The 17875-nt window shown below is 34.3% G+C and overlaps 1 pseudogene; it reads right to left on the bottom strand.

Moving 5' to 3' along the window:
- Positions 1-572: 572 nt before the first annotated feature.
- On the bottom strand, positions 573-15701 carry LOC107960390 (histone-lysine N-methyltransferase ASHH2-like; annotated as a pseudogene).
- Between the last annotated feature and the right edge of the window lie 2174 nt (positions 15702-17875).

Here is a 17875-nt window from a genome sequence, read left to right as displayed (position 1 = left end):
AAGTTTTCATCACATTTATGAGGAAAGGAATTTGAAGAAAATATTTTATTCAATTGAAATTTGGTAAAAAATCAAAGCAAAATTTAATAAGAGACACCGATTGTCTCGCTTGTCCCTCCTGCCATAAGGACTTGGGTTACCAGAAAAGGCACCAAGTCTAATTACAAAGGATCAAAGATGACGTACTTACCACTCATGTAAAGGTCTCTACCCCACCACGAGTGGCACCTCTAAGTACAAACCATAGCCACCACTCAATGAATCTATTAATTCTGAAACCATCCCACCAATAAAAATTGGTTTTGCCTGGAAAAAGAAAAGGCCATTTTTTGGTTTGTTTTAGGCACAAATTTGAAAGGTGGATTAAGATGTGTATAACAGGATTTTCCCACATCACCAAACGTAACATAAGGCACTCACATTATATTTGACAAAATACGAACTCAGATTCGAATATTATCTTAACTCCCTAACAAACACTTGATCCAAGTTTAGTCCGATAATCGTCTTCCAGGGAACAGTAAAGACAAGTGCTACTTTCAAAGTTACTATTTGTAAGCAGGCAGATACCATAATCAAACAGAACCTAAGATTAATTACTTCAAGCTGAAAATTGAATAAAATTACAAATTTCCAGTGCGGGCATCAACCCGAGCAACAAATGCCGTATATATATACCATTAATCAATGTTGAATGGGTACTATGGCCGCTGACAAAAATCATGGCTGCCTTCTTCAACTCTACAGGTTTATATAATCTGAATATCAAGAATTTCTCACATCATTTTTTACATTCCCTACATCTAGAAAGCTAGTCCCACCAATATTATTATGCTTGCTTCCAGTGGACTCGGATTTATGCCACAGAGGCCCTTTTCGTTTCTGCTATCTGAAGTACTTACCTAAATCATTGGAGGATTCCCTAGTTCTTTTCGATGTACGTTGGATGTTTGCACATGGAATTTCAGAATTTGGTTCGTTGCAACGGGCTGTGCTACGAATGCTATTGTCAGGATAACTTGTGGCAGGCCGACAGCAGTCCTGCTGCTCATCTTTTGCATCTTCATTATTTCCAATGGAGTTAGCAGCACAAACAGGTGGAGTGTCTTTCTTACCATGGGGACATGGAGATGGAGGTAAAGGTGGGTAAGGGTGGAATGGCATGCCGGGGCAATTGCCCAACTCTCTACACTTTCATCCTTTGGTGCTCCGAACTGCTGCACAATGGGTAATGGAATTCCATATGAGACCGGCAAACGGGAAATTAATCTCGTCTGTGGATGAGCGATGGTCATTTCTGGACACTTCAACTGACAAGTTTTTGGTTGAGGAAAACTAGTGGCAGTTAATGCAGCAGTCGAGGAAACCAAAGATGCACTGCAAGGGGATCAGAACCCCAGTGGAGCATCCCCCTGAAACCTGTGCTTTCCATTGACTACATTAACGGCTTCACCTTTGCATAGGATGTCATGACATTCTTTATCCCATCTACTCATCTTGTTCATGTGATTTGATGTCGGTTTACCCAAAATGGTTAATTGGCTATATTCATGTTTCTTTGGTGACCGTGAATCAATTTTCTCTGTTTCTGCAGGCTGATCCCAGCGGCTTTTACGCTTGCGAATTTTGGTGCCATTGGTTTGGCAAACGCCTGTGGGAGATGAGGAGCAAATCTCATGGGAATTATCCAGTGTAGTTGTTTTAACAACGGTAATTGCTTCAGTAGATCTTATGGCCTGGTCCCGCAAATGATTGTGTGAGGCTGAAACCCTGTTACAGTCCAAGTACCTGCGAAGCTCCATCCTTCTCTCAACCTTGTCCCTGTAGCTATGTTTTCTCAAGGGTTTTGGAATCCATGTATCTCGAAAATTTCGAGCTATTTCATGGACCTGTAAAGCATGTTTGACTAATTAGACATGACATTCACACAATAGAAAGCTATTCAAGAAAAGAGGTATAGTCCATGAATAACAAAACAATGGAAATATTATACCGTTTTGTCATTGTGCTCTGTGAATGACAGTATTGACTCTAAAAAGCTGCATGAGAACGAACAGTTTTCAGAATAGGGGAATAAAAAGGACTGAAAATATGTTCAATAAAACAAACTCAGGCGTATCCTCTAACCTCTCCCTTCCAGCACAGGGAGGACCTCCATTAATACGTTCTACCGTAAGTATCTTCCTCCTTGCTAAGTATTCTAAAACCTGTAAAAGAAGTTGCAAGCTGTAGTCTTGCCATATCTTACATAGAGTTTTGTAATTTATTTTCAAGCTCTCATAAGTGGTACTTGATCATCATAATTTAAAGGCTCCAGATACCGGCATAAGAAAAACAATTTTTTATTGTCCAAAGAAAATGAAATATTCAGATAGAATTATGCTTAAAATTAACTGAAATCACAAAGTTAGTTGATTGATTTCACAAAGTTAGATATACAAATATCCTAGTTACACTTACAACTCATGCGATCAAATGCAGTAACAGTCTCAAATCGACTTCTTTAGTTATTCAAGATATAATTGTTGCACATACCAAAAAGAGAAAAAAAGAATCATACTGATGATGGAAGTTAGAATAAAACACTATGTAAGCAAAACATGTTATCTATAAAAATAAATGAATGCTACATGTTCAGTGAATCTTAAGAGACTTGGGCCATGCTTGGTTGAGTGCACAGAAAAATGGAAAGATAAAACATTGGTAGTAGAGAATAGTGAAAAGATAGATAAATAAATAAATAAATTCTCATTCCATAGGCCTGGTTGGAAAGATGGAAAAATGGAAAGAAAAGTACTTTTGTTCATCCACCGCTTGGTTAGAGTTGAAAAATATAATTTTCCACAAGAATGATTATTAATAATTGACATGACATGCAAATTAACAAGTATGGCTATTAATCACAACAAATTATAATATCATGTCCAGCATCGCACCTTCAAAAGCTTCCGAAGAACCGGAATCTTATTAAAGTCCCTTCGGTATTTCTTCATTATGTTGTGCAGCATCTGCAAACCTGAAAACCAGAGCAACAGCCATTTATTTGCATGTCAATAAAGATGCGACAATAGCTACAGTTAGGAAACACTACCATTCTTGTCAATTATATCGGTCAGCACCAACCGTGATTTGGTTTTTAAAAGGGCATCAAGAATCATTGAAAGCTCACGAGTGCTGCACTACAAGAAAACAAGAATCAAATATTGGAAAATTGAAGCATGAACACAAAATATGGTGTCTTCAAGGCATCCAAACAAAGAGAAACTAAATTGACCTCTGAATTGCTTCACCATTGCAGCTATCGCCAGAAGTTGCTGTGAGAAGCAGAAGCTTCAAGTAACCTTTAGAAGCATCCTGATGAAAATCAAAATGCCTGAGAAACGTAATCAAGTATAAAAATAATAATAATAAAAAGGGAGGGCAGGGGGTGGAATAAGAAGCAAGTTGCATTTCAAGAAAGTCATCCTAACTCCTCATCAAATAAGTAGCATTTCACTATGACTTTTACAAGATGTCAAAGCACTAACCTTTCTTTTTGTTATTCCCCCCTCAGAATCCAGCAATTCATTAAGTTTCTCCTCCACTGCAAGCATCCGAATGCATGTATCAGTACAATATAATACTGCACAGCCATCTCATTCTAACATAAAAGGATTCTTAACCTGCTTCAAAACGGCAAGAACTAGAAGATTCCAAGAATTTTTTGAGCTTGAAAGCAGGCACTTGAGATTTTTCAGATATCATCCGAACCTTAGTTCCATTCAGAGAATTACTACTAAGTTTCCCCTTCTTATGGGAGCTAGATAAACATGATGTCTTCATCAGGGGGTGCGATTTTGGAGGAACCTGTTTGTCTTCAGCTGTGTTAAACTTTGACTCCTTATTAGCATCAATAATAACAGAAGGTAATTTGTTGTCTGACATATTTAGAGAGGTATCTAATATATGAATCAAACGTGAGGTTTTCTTCATAGCCTTATGTTCAATGGTATCATCTTGCTGAACAGCTTCATAGGGAGCTGCCAAAGGGGAAACTTCTTCAGGTTGAATGGGTAACTGGAAATTTCCCTGCAAATCTTCTATTTCAGCTGAAATGTCCAATTTAGAAGAAGCAGAAGCAGAATGGTAAACCGAGCCCTCAGCTTCTGGCACTTTCTCCAATTTTCTGACACCATAAGTTATTACTCTCTCCACAGGTTGCATTTCTGCACCAACGAAGGGACTATATCTAGAAATAACATTAGCATAACCATTCCAGGTTTCACCATCTTCAAGCATCATAGGTTCAGGAGATTCTTCATCAGAATCATCATAAACAATTACTCCCTCACTAAGTGAATCACAACCTACATAACCCCGACAATGAGATGAACCACAATGACATTTTTTGGCAGCAGCTCCAAATACCCTCACATAATTGTAGTCAAATGTAATCTCTTCACCCTGACAAATACAACAAGCTTGTAACATATAAAAAGATGATTTCCATGCATGTAAGAGGGAGACAGGAGAAGCATAGAGAGAATTTATGTAGGTATGACATGACAAAATACAATTTCTTCAGATTCACTACATGTGCCCTACTCTCCAGAAACTCACCGCATAAACATCAGATTCTGCTTGCTCAAGTTTTGCCTTAAGATTACTCTCTTGACTCTTGACCCTCCCTTTTTTTGGGTTTACTAACTAAATATCTAACACAAAGGATGCTGCTACCTGCAACTAAATTTTCTGACATTTGAGAATCCGTGAAAGGATGCATTGGAAATCTGCAACATATACTGATCAATTGATGGTTGTTGAATCAAAACTTTTGATTTCTTGGTGCCTCAGAGTACCAATTGAAATCAGTCTCTCCACCAATTCTTCATTTTCCCCCTTTTATGTATTTTTTACTTTTGGTTTTCCCCTTTTTCTCTTTCTTTTTTTTTTATCCAGAAAAAAAAAAGGCTAGATGATCGTATGCATTAAGCATGCATTGTCCTCTGGAATAGAGTAGTTCAGCATCAATTTTTTTTTTCCTAATTTTCGTCACCCGGAATGTAACCAGATGGAGTTCATTCAAAAGTTAGGTCCCTCTTCTTGCTCCTGCTCTGACAATATTAGCATCTTATCACCCTCACACACACTCTCTTTCTCTCTGAGCAGTTTATTCCTCAATATAAAGGTACTTACTATTTTTCCACCTTCAATCTACCTAAATTTTCAACCTCCTTTATGCTGTTCAATTTCCATGGTTTACTTCACAAAAATTCACCAACTAAGGATTATAAAATTGTAAGCTCCCTAAATGATTTTCAAAATCTAAAATATATCATTTTGAAGAAATTGAATATAGTAAGCACCAAACACGGTTGTTTTTTATAAAAAAAAAACACACTATTGTTTTTAGTAACATGTATGAACCAAACCAGAAGTTAATTATGAAATTCGATGAAACAGAACAACATATTATGCAAGCATACCTTCTTTATATCTCTCAATGCAAATAGTCCAATACAAATTTCTCCATTAACCATCCACTGCTCAGGGAAAAGACAACATTAATGGATATAAAGGTTAACCTTCTTGAAATGAAATGAACATGTTAACGAAGCATAATTTAAGAAGCAAATTTCAGTAAAACAAGACAACCATGTTCATATTCATGGAACATAGATGTCCAAAAAGTCAAAATAAATCGCAAAATAGTTGGCAATATCAAATGTGCATAAGTCAGTGGGTGAAAAAGCAAAATCAAAGCAGCTAACATTATTGCAAGCTTAAAATCAATATTTCACATTAACAACTAATATATTAGTAATATCAAGATTTTGAAGCCCAAACTAACCAGAAAAGAATAAAGAAAAAAGTTGATTAGGACACCTAGTTGATTTGGCTAATCAAGTCCAGAAGAAAGTTACAAAGAGTGACCTTTAACATAAACTTGTCCACCAAAATTTTAGTTAGAAAAAGGGTTCCATTTAGTGGAGGTATGCTTGGATTACAAAGGCATTAAAGCAGACATTTCACCAAAAGATCCCATCATTCTGCTATTTGTAACTATTCCATCTAATCTATTTCTATTAGAAAAAACAATCTCATGTTCTTATTAACTGATATGATAACAAAAGGCCCATGGTCACATTTTAAGGATCCCATTTACCTTTTCAGTACGGCAATTTGGATCACAACTGTGGTTAATGAAGCGCCCCAAATTCCCTTTGACATATGCATCTATTACCTGGAAGAAATGGAAAAGAAATTCCTCAGAAAGTGAAACATAGAAGCATAATTAACAGAAAAATCATACAATAGAATGGATTATAATGTTATACAGAAGAAACAAAGAAAATTACGAAAACACATTCAAGATGAAGCAAACACAGGGCCGAAGGGCAAATAAAGGGTAAATTGGAAGCCAAATCTAAAAAAGCAAGTAACGACCTCATCTTCTCCAAAGTATGCTCAGTTACAAGAACCATGAAAACAATCTACTAGGTAAATAATAATAACCAACAAAATAATTTTTCTTGATATGTGAACAAACCTGTACTGAGCGTTAAATGATTAACAAAAACAAATAGGCGAGATAGAGTTGAGATTTTATTCATTTGCAACGGCCTTTTGTGCAATCACATGCTATTCAATAGCAAATTATATTTGTTAGTACCAAATGTGGAGTCTGGTAGTTAAGGGTGGTTCACATGATGGACATGCAAAAAGCCACTGATAGTTGCCTATAGGTGTTGTTCTCTTTGTGGAAAAGTAAAGTCCTTCCTCCATCTAACTGCAAGAAAGGTTTTTATACCTCTTGGAACAGCTGTCCATCATAGGGAGAGATGTCTTTCCCTCAAAATGTCTTTTATTACGCATGGTGTAGTCTTGTCCGCTGGATAAATGGCGAGACAAAGATAAAGAATTGACTTTCTAACAAGGTAGTCAATCCCATACCAGTGGATGTACCGTTTTTCGACTAGTACTAATATATGTACCAGTACCAATATATTTTAGTGTACCGTTTCGGACTTATCGATAATATAATACATTTGTATTTTATATAAATAAGATTTTCCTTATATTTTACAAAAAAAAAAATTATTTGGAACTATTTTATTTGCTAAAATTTTTAAGTTATGTAGATGGATTTTTAGCCTAATATTTTGGCACTTACTTTTTAAAGCCCAGCCCAATTCTTTCTATATTTTTTTAGGGTTGTCTTAATTTGATTGTGTGGTTTCGTACTTTTGCCATAGCTCTCGTCTTCTCTTATATTTTGTTTTCATTCCTCTTATATCTGTGGCAGGTAAGATTGCTGATGCATGGTCATTTTTCATCACGGTTTAAATGAAACATCGTGAGTAACGAGAGCCAACTTCGCCGTCTCCAAATCTGAGAAAACATAAAGAAAAACAGTTTCTATTTTGGTACCGCCCAGTACCTTAAATTCCAGCAGAATGGACGAAATTGGCCGGAATAAAGTGAAACAACTGGTACCGAACGAATTGTGAAGCAAACAAAACTTTTGGATGTGTCCCGGTTTCTTACCGGAACGGAATATTCCGGCCGGTACGGAATTAACTAGAATTCTTTCTAGCGGGGTCTCTCTCGCAAGTTGGTCGCAGCAGGGTTTTTCTAGCAAGGTGTCATGACGGCTAACAGGTTTGGCCAAACGATCAGACTGAACGGAGTTATAGCTGGAGATTCTAACCATGCGCAGTCAGAGGAACCCCACTCAGTCAAATCTATTGGCGGCTGTGACCACCTTACCAGAGTGACTTTGCTAGAAAGTCAACTCTTCATCCCCATCTCACCATTTGTCTAGTGGACAAGAATAAAAGACACTTGAGGGAGAGACACCTGTCCACCCGATCAAGTCCAAACATAAGTGCAGGAGGCCCACACTGACTCGGCCTGTAAGCTTTCTATGATGGACACTTGTTTCAAAAGGTACAGAAGTTAGATGAAGGAACTTTCTTTTCCACAAAATGAACAACCTGAACCTATCTCTTACTCCTAAAGGCAACTATCAGCAGCTCTCTGTACATGCACTGTATGAACCACCCAACTACCAGACTCCACATTTTGTATCAACAATATTTAAAAAATAAAATCTAGAGAAAGGTAAATTGTAAACCTCACTGCCATTCAATGTCATGAAATAGAAGTGCCTCTGACCCCTAGAAGCATACTCCTTTTGTCGAGCCTCATAAGCTTGCATATGAAGCACCTGATAAACCAGATAATTGAAACAGCATTGGTAAATATATATATATAAAAAAAAGTTTCTAGAACGTAGAGGTAATGCCATATGCATATTAAACTTCAAATACTCCAAATACTCGAACAACAGGGAATAAGCCAACTATAACAAAAAGGTTAATATGGCCTAGACAAAAGTGACCTTCGGCAAATGTGACTTTCACATGCATGAAAAGCACAAGAAGCTTTCAGTTGACTACAAGAGGAATGATTAACTTGCTTGGTCTTTAAATTTGGGAAATGGCTAGCATATGAAAAAAAAAAAACAAAACCAACAGACCATATGATAAGATACAACTTTAAATAATCAATGCATATACTGACTCGATGGACCAAATTATCCTTCCTCCAAAACATGAATACTTAATCCCCACCGTTAAGAATGTTTACAAGACAGAGACCTTGACTGCTTAAAACACTGCATATACCATATCAACTAAATAATGATGCTCAACTCACTAGCCATGACACAGCAGAACATTGCTTTAAACATGCCCCATTTAACAGTATATTTGGTGATTTGGCCTGCACCACGCCATAAGATGTGGAAGCCTCAACAAAAATCTTTATTATGACTGGGTTTTCTCAAAATTAAATGTACCATTTGCTTTAGCAAATACAAAAATATAATTTTAAATGGCCAAGACCTGAATTTGACAACAATTTCAAAAAGGCAGCCACTTCCTGATCAACAAACATTAAAATAATATAAAACAAATCTAGATACCTCTCCAACGTATTCAATAAGAAACTGGCCAGCAGAAATATTCTCAAGCATCCTCAGACCGAAACCTTTCCTACCAAATCTGTCCGACATCATCTTTGCATATTTTCGCTTCTGGAACTGTAAAATAGATGTTTGGAATAAAATATCATTCTCTTCAAAAGCTAAAAAGAAAAAAATAAATCCTCTTAGTAACACAGCCACCATAAAAAATGAGTACTACAATTCATTTACTAAAAACAATGGAAGAACCTGTTGATTTGAGCAAAGCTCCCCGCGGGGACAGGTGTCCTGAACACATTCAATGTTCAGCATTCGATTTAGACATTCATCCCCACAACCAAGGTTACCATCAGGAGGTCGTTTGCAATGGCAAATCATTATCTGCATAAAATTTAACTGTTGGTTACAGAAACACAAGCCCAGATGATATAACCACAAAAGTTATCAACCTAATAATGAGAGAATACAATCAGATAAAAAAGTCAATTTAAGTTCTTTTTTTCCCCGCTTCTATGACAGCCTGTATACCAATATTTCTTACAGTTTGAAAGATGAGTCAAGCAAGAAAAGAAAGATGTCAAAAAGCTTAACAGATAAAGATTGTTTATCCAGGACTTGGAATCAAATTCTAGCTTCACCAAAGACGGGGAAGGGCAGATTATATAAGTACAAAGTCTAACCTTATTTGTGTAGGCCAGAAACTAAAATAGAACAGGTGAAGAAGGTACCAAAGTTGTTCAAATACAGACAATACTCCCCAAGACAACCCCCCTAAACAAGGAAGAATAAGAAACAGAGGAGCCCACCAATCTGGATTGAACACTTCAATAATAAAAAAACTACATTAGAAATCATGACAAGTTCACTTAGCATCAAAACTTGGGTAAACTGCATATTTAATAACAAATATTTTGCTTTTTTTAAATAAAAAAAAATTGGTCACCAAACATGAAAAGTTATGATTTGATCACTAAGGTTTCAGAAATTACCATTAGAAGCTACCCGTAGGTTGACATAGATTGCCAGTCATCTGACATGCCAGCTGCCCAGCCATTAGCTTCTTAATGATTAAGTAACCAAAAAGTTAAAAATTTTGGAACATTAGCAACCAAATTGTCTTTTCATAGTTGAGTGACCAAAATAAAGTATAGGGAAAACTTTAGTCGCTTAATAACAAAGATGAAAATAACCACGATTTACAAAATAAAAGAGCTGAAACAATTAATATGCTAACAGATAAAATCGTACTGCCATCACAACCAAGGTAGATGATGCATTTTATATCTTTAGAAGCACTTGCCATTAGTAGAACCAAAATGTTCCATCTTACACTTCTAACTACTTTTATCAAGTTACCAGAGGAAGTCACCGGCCGTTATTAGCATTACAACGATAAGAGATGATTATACTAGAAGGAATGAAGAATCTAGCTACAGATTAAAAAGCATACAAGCATTGAATGAAATCAAGTTAGGTTCAGACCTCATCGATGGTTTGAGTTTTACAGCCACGGTGCAAAAATTTGTTACTATCAATACGCCAAAAATGTGATGGTGGTGGCACTGCAATAAATAGGAAAATGAGTAAGAACTGAATATCAAGAAGGAAGGAGCATGACAAATGATATCATTAACTGGAATAACATTTCTATCTACAGTTAATTCATGCAATTTGGCTATCAAAAGCAACAAATATACCTGTCACATGTTTATTATTGAATCCCTTCTCGAATTCCTTATAGTTTAAACCATCACAACCATCTTCCTCAGCATCTGATACACCCAACTCTGCATTAATATCTGCATTGGATTTCTCTTGAGGGATTGAGCAGTCAGCAAATGTTTTATCCGTGTTGTCCCCACAGATCCTTCCACGTAAATGACAAATTTTTAATTAAGACAGATTTTCTCAGAAAAACCAGATAAAAACCACAAAAGCACTAGAAAAATAGGTCACAAACAGAATAAAAAATTTATAGGAAAAACGATAACTTTTATGTATCTAAATGGCTGTGACAGAAACATGCTAACAGATTTGAAAAATATGTAATGAAAACAAACTTGAAATGGAAAACATATCATACAACATAGCTCATCTGGAAGTGAAAACACTAGTTTAATATGTCACATTTTATGAAGACTAATACATCAAAAGAACACCCCATTGTGTTACTACAAGTTGGTTGAGTATGATTTTGGCCTAGGTGAAATGCGACAAACCACAAGCTCTACATCTCAATCAGATCTTCTTTATAAACATTCCGAAGGAACCAGGAATCCTAAGAGCATAAAGAAAAATCTATATGATGAACAGTTGAATTAAAACGGATAGGATTAAGTGCATGTTCCGATGCAACTTCCATCCTTTAGACTATAAGAGGTAGTGGAAAATTGTAAGAGGATCAATTACCTTACATCCATTCCATCAAAATGGCCCAAAGGTAAAATCTGACTACAAATAGAGCAGAGACCTCTACAAACAGTGATGGATAAATAAAGCATATTATTCCAAACAACTTCCACATTTCTTTTCAAAAGAAAAAGGGAAGAAGAATGCATTCATCATATGTTAAAAGCATCCTGACTTTAAAATGAGTAAATCATGGCTTAAAGTTCTTGCATTTATCTTACATATAAGCAGTAACATGCAACAGTCAGAATTTTGAGTGTGAAACTTATGGTGGCAAGAATCTAAAAGATTACTGTATTACACCTCAGAAAAACGTATAAATATTTACCAAGCATTTTCCATAAATTCACTAAACTAAGGAAGCAAGATCCAGTTTTAATTTCATAGATATCAGAAATAGGTTGAGAAAAGTATAAATTGACTGATTAAAATGTGCAAGTTCCATAGATAAATAACCAATTTGATCATTGCGGTTCATAAAATCTGTGGATAAAAAAATAAACAGGTGATGCATACTACACCTGATATGTGTTGTCACCAAGTGATTGACTAATCAAGCATTTAAGAGCCAACAGAACAAACATGTAAAACACTTACTGAATAACAATTTTCATACAAATTGCATTCTAAGATAATAAAGAGTTCTATGCATGGATAATATACCAACGACATGCCTCATCAATTGAATTTAGAAGTGTAACTGGTATTCTCCGCCATTTATGACAATCATCACAACAGACCCAAGCATTATCAGGCTGTGTGTGCTGCTTGATGACATCTGATACCGAGTCAATATTAATCATGTAAGCAGATGCACTGCTGTTGCCAGTATCTGAGTTCTCAAAATCATCTGAAATGTGATTTCCTGCAGCATCAATCATAATATTAATTAAAAAAAACATCAATTTCTTCTATTACAACTTTATCCCATCGGCAAGATATAAGAAAATGACAACTAATATCTGAAAAGATTAAAGAGATAATGGTAACAACAACAACATAGAAGGGAAGAAACAGTATACATCCTTATAGTTCCAGTACCTGTTAGTGGATGCTTTCCTCCTCTGGTTACAATCTCTTGATTAGAGCCTTTCTCCTTTACTTTGATCTTACTGACTGACTTCAACTCACCTCCCCACTGCTTACAAGCATTTCCTTTCCTGCTACCTGCTGAATCAGAAACTTTGGACCTTCCCTTTCTCACTGCCTGAGATTTTGAACTTTTGGAAAGTTGATTCAGTATGTCTTTAGAGGAAGACAAATTCTTAAATTTCTTTGTTTCAGGAACATGATGACTACAACATGCTTTAGCATCCATATTAATATCCATTTTCATGGACTCTTCAGAAACTCCGAGCCCATTTCCTCTAGAAGAATTTGCACCAGCGGAAGAACTAATAGCCTTGTTAGAGATAAATTCATTATCTCTTGTTTTTGTTCTACCTCTGCAATTATTGGATGACTTAGGTTTCCTTAAGCAGACTGTACGAGGAGATCTATGATTATCCTTCTTTCCCTTCTTGCTAACCTTACTACACCTCCAGGAGAAGCAAGAAAACCAGAATTATTCAGAGCAGGGTCATGCAACTCTTCTTGATGTATTAAGCCAACTTGGGCGTCAGGAATTGAATTGATTACTAAGGAATCTGGTGAAGTTCCAGAACCTGAATACTTGTTATCTATTGCTCTTCCAGATGATTCAGCCACTGCATTTGGCTTACTCACAAGGTAATCACCTAAAGCATCTTCAGCAGACTTTTTAAGATATTCAGCACTTCCTGAAACATTGTTTGTTAGTTTTAAATCCATAAAAGAAGCATCTAAGCATGTTTTCACCTTTTCTTGGTCCTCCTTGTTCAGAAACTGCCTTTCAATACCCAGTTCCCCTACTTTATCTTCAGCAACATTGGCTAATTTTGGAAATTGTAGACCTGTTCCCTTTCCATAAATACTAAAAGAAGTGTCAACAGAAACCGGCAGATTAACAACTTCCGCAACCACACTATTCAGATTACTTGGTCCAACCCCCTTGCCCACTTTAATCCTAAAGCGCAAGCAACTGGTTGAAGATTTACTTAGCCCACCTGACCCTTTTATGCTTTGACCAGACTGATCTTTGCAACTTTTCCTGCTTCCTTGGCCATCCCTAGCATTGGATGGTTTTTGATTCTGCACTTCATTAAACTCAGGGTCATCACATGGCTCAAGAAATTGTGTAATATTACTGAACAATTCCTGGATGGAAGAACGACCAGGTCTGGATGAACAGCTTCTCTTCCTTCTTGAAGCTCTAAAATGAAGTTCAATACTTTCAGGTGGCCGTTGCAGCTTGTTCCTGCAGTTCCTAGTTTTTGCATTAGTCTTTTGACTAGACTTATCTTTTCGGCCACCCCTTCTAGAAGAGGAAGATTCTGTAGGATGATGTTTAACTTCTGAAACACAATCAGCCTTGACAACAACCTTCCCTTCATTTTGCCTTTGTCCACAAAAGTCAATTGAACTGCTAGAATTAAGTGCAGCATAAGCACCCTTTGTCAGACAATCAGGTGGATCCAACCTTCCAGACAAACCATTTTCAACAATATCAAATGGATGACAAGACAATGAAACTAACTTATCACAAAGAGAGTTTTCACTGAGCTCAAAAGAATCCCCTGCATTCATTATTTCACTTGAAGTCTCAACTTTTGCACCAGCAGCAATGCCAGTCCTCTCCTCGGAAACCTTTGCAACACTATCTCCTGATAGAACGATAAAATTCTTATTGTCAGTTTGTGCATTCTGCTTTGTGCACAATGATTCAGCGCTATGTAATGTCTCAAATGAACTTGCACAACCCTTTGAAGCCAATAACTCACTATATGTATCACCAATACTTTTAGTTTCTACAGCTTTATTAAAACCTTCCAATGAGAAATCTCTGCTACTCATTTCATCTTTCTGGTTCAGCCAGTCACAACTACTTACTGAATCACCTGACCCTTGTAAACTGGAAAGTGTCTGGGCACAACATATAGCTGATATCTCACTGCTCGTAACAGATTTTATCATGGATGAAGCACAATTTTTCCAATCAAGAAGAGGACCTCTGACAATGTTGTTATCATTCTGGCCATTTTGTTGGGCACAGCCACTCCTGCAACCAGCAATGGCTATTGATTCTAAAGTCAAGTTACTATCCTTAACAGATTGAATTCTGTTGCAAATTTCAGTCTCAATCTCTGTACCACTGCTCAAACAAGCAGAATATTCATCCTGAGACAAGCCTAAGGATCCATTAATGGCAGTTGGAACATATTTACCTGAAAATAATCTGTTTTCCAAGCACAGCTGATCATTTTCTGAATTATGAACATCAATCTTACCTTGACTTACATTCAAACAAGCCACGTGATCCTCAATCCTAGCACCCAACAATTCCTTTAAACCAGAACAATCTACATTTTCACAATGATTTTCACATGAATAGCCTGCACTGTCACCATCACTTTCACCCCGGTTTTCTTCCAAATAAATCACAGTATCATCATACCTATTTCCAGTAGAATCCCCACTAGAATCACTGATAATGCAATCCCGTGGCTCAGGAACAAGGTTTTCCATTGACTCGGAGCATGAATGTTGCTCTGCAGAAGCAACTACACTCAAAGGTTCGTTAACCAATGCCGTACTCTCGCACAAACACATCTCAGTTCTTCCCAAACCAAATATCAACAAAGCAGCAAACTCATTGCTTCAACCTAAATAATAAAAGAACAAAAAAACAACTCCAATAATAAAATCAAGTATATCCCCCACACCAAAACAATGCACCCCCCCCCCCAAGTTCACCGCAAAAGAATCACTGCCTATTTTCCCCTTACCAAAACATTCCCAGTAAGAACTTTATAAAAGGTTTTTAAATATAACCTTCTCGAAGCGCGCTTTCTCTGAGGAGAAACCCGAAAAACCCTAGAATCCCTTTCTCTGCGTAATGCAAAAACCCTTAATCTCAGAATCAGAATATAAACATTAATGCAGACAGAAAGACATAAGTGAAAAGGGGGAAAAACTGAGAATACAATGTAATAGTTAACCGTTGAAGAAAAAATAAAATTAAGGAAAGGCAAAAAAAAAAAACCTATTATAGTAGAGAGGAGAGGAGACGAAGCAGGCCGTTGAAGAAGAAAATCTCGCATTCTTTTTAGAGAGAATGAGAGTGAATTCGGTGGCGCCGCGAAGTGCTTATTTATATTCCTTTTTTGGCCTTTTGGATAATAACAATGTTTTAAAAAATAAACCATAAAGCCAACAAACAACGTAATAGAAGTGATTTGTGTTTTAAAATTAGGGTTTGAATTTTGTGATTGTTGTCTTCCTATGAATCAAAACGGAAGTTATTTTATAGCAGTTTTTTAGTAGATAAATAATGGCTAATATATTAGAAAGGACTAATAATAAATTTAGTCCCTAATGTTTGTATGTTTTATCATAATAGTCTTAATTGTATATTTGAACTCTCTTAGCCATTAACTTTTTTTTTAAGGTTTTAATCTTTCGTACTTTTGTTTACCGAGATATTTTCTAGTGAGTTAAATTTTTTTATTATTATTTTTCATGTGTTATCTTATTAGATTATCTAAGTAATAAATTATATCTCATTAAAAATATTCCAAATATGAAATTCCATATCATCCCTGTTAACTTTTTTAATGGTATTTTTATTAAATTTGTTAGAAAAAGTAGATTGAAAAAAAGAACAAAGATTGATGGCCAAAAATGCTTAAAAATATAATTAAGGCTATTTTGACAAAACATGTAAACGTCAGTAGCCAAATTTGTCATTCAACCTATTAAAAAACACCTGAAATATTATACAATATTTTATATTTTTTTAATTAAATTAAATTAATACGTGATCTTACTTATTTAATATTTAATTAAATTTTTTAATATTATATTTTTAATTGCTGGAATCGATGTAAAACAATATTTCTTGTTTGAATTATATAATTACAATATATTAACTTATCAATTTAAATATTATAATAAGAAATTTTTCAAAGGCATTTTTAACGTATTTAACTTACAATTAATTTTACTTTATGTAATTAATGCAAAATAACATTATTCAAAATAATAACATAATAAACTCTATTCAAGTAATAACTACATTTTACATCAATAAAATTAGCACATATTTTTTAAATTTTAAATTTAGCACAATTTTTAACATCAAAATCTTTTAACTAATAATTAAAATTTAAATTTTATAATTATAATTATAATTATAATTATCATAATTTTTTTCCTATACTTTATGCTTAAAATTTCATTTAAATATTAACTCTATTTTTAAATTAGCATAAACTTTATAACTAATAATTGTCAATGGAATTATAATTATTTTAAATGCATTCTTATCAGAACTTCTATTAAATTGTAATTATTTTTAAATATATTATTATCACAACTTCTATTTTACTACAATTTTTTATTTTTAAATGTAAATCTAATAATATGATGGAAAATAAATAATATTTTCGTAAGTTCAAATTTTTTTTAAACTCGTACTTTTTTATATATTATAAAATTATAAATTATAGATAAACCCTATTTTATTATTTTATTATAAAAGCCTTAATTTTAATTAAAATAAAAAATATTTTCATTCTTTAAACCAATTTGTATTTAATGTTTATGTGAATCTAATTAGAATAATTTATTAAATAAAAATATGTTAAATTTTCTTAAAATTTATTATCTATGTTTATTATAAAATTTCTTATTTGTGTCATCGGTTAACCAATTATCAACTCGATTAAAAAAAACTAATATATCACTCTTTTAAGTGATAATTAATATTATTATAATGATATTTTTATCTTTTTTGTATTTTTATATAATCTTTAAATAAGCAATTAAAAATCATATATTGAAAGATCAGACACATGTTTAACAAGTTCTTTACAACTCCACCAATTATCATTGTTGAATAAATTTTAAAAGAAAATATCTATTACATAAGATGTTTTATTTTACTCACATTGTAGGTGTGACATAATCTAATATATGTAATACACGTTATCAAACAAAATTTTTTGCATATGTGTGCATTAAAATTTAAGTAAAAATTAGCTATTAGTCATTGTATTGTGTAAGTTGTGGATTTAATTTCCATATTTTAATTTGATTAATTTTAGTCCATTTGAATTCTAAAATTTCAATCCTAACTCAAATTGTAGCAATTAAATCTAGTTAGTTAAATTCTCTGTTAATATTGAATTATGCGTAAAGTTGTAGACTTAAATGTTCTCCAACTTGATCATGTTCATGGTTCTTCTACTTTTGAATTTCAAATTTTCTAAATTGACAAAAATGATAGCAATAAAACTCATTAATTACTGTCTTTTTTGTTTGTAACGAATAGAAACAGAAAGATAACATCACAATACACATGAAAGATTTAATAAAAGAAAAATATATATAATTATTAAATATTTAATAAAAATACTTATA

This window comes from Gossypium hirsutum, chromosome A05 (genome assembly GCF_007990345.1).
Source record: "Gossypium hirsutum isolate 1008001.06 chromosome A05, Gossypium_hirsutum_v2.1, whole genome shotgun sequence".
In the NCBI taxonomy this organism is placed as follows: Eukaryota; Viridiplantae; Streptophyta; class Magnoliopsida; order Malvales; family Malvaceae; genus Gossypium; species Gossypium hirsutum.
Note: the sequence above shows the minus strand (reverse complement) of the source record. Positions and strands in the feature narration are given on the sequence as shown.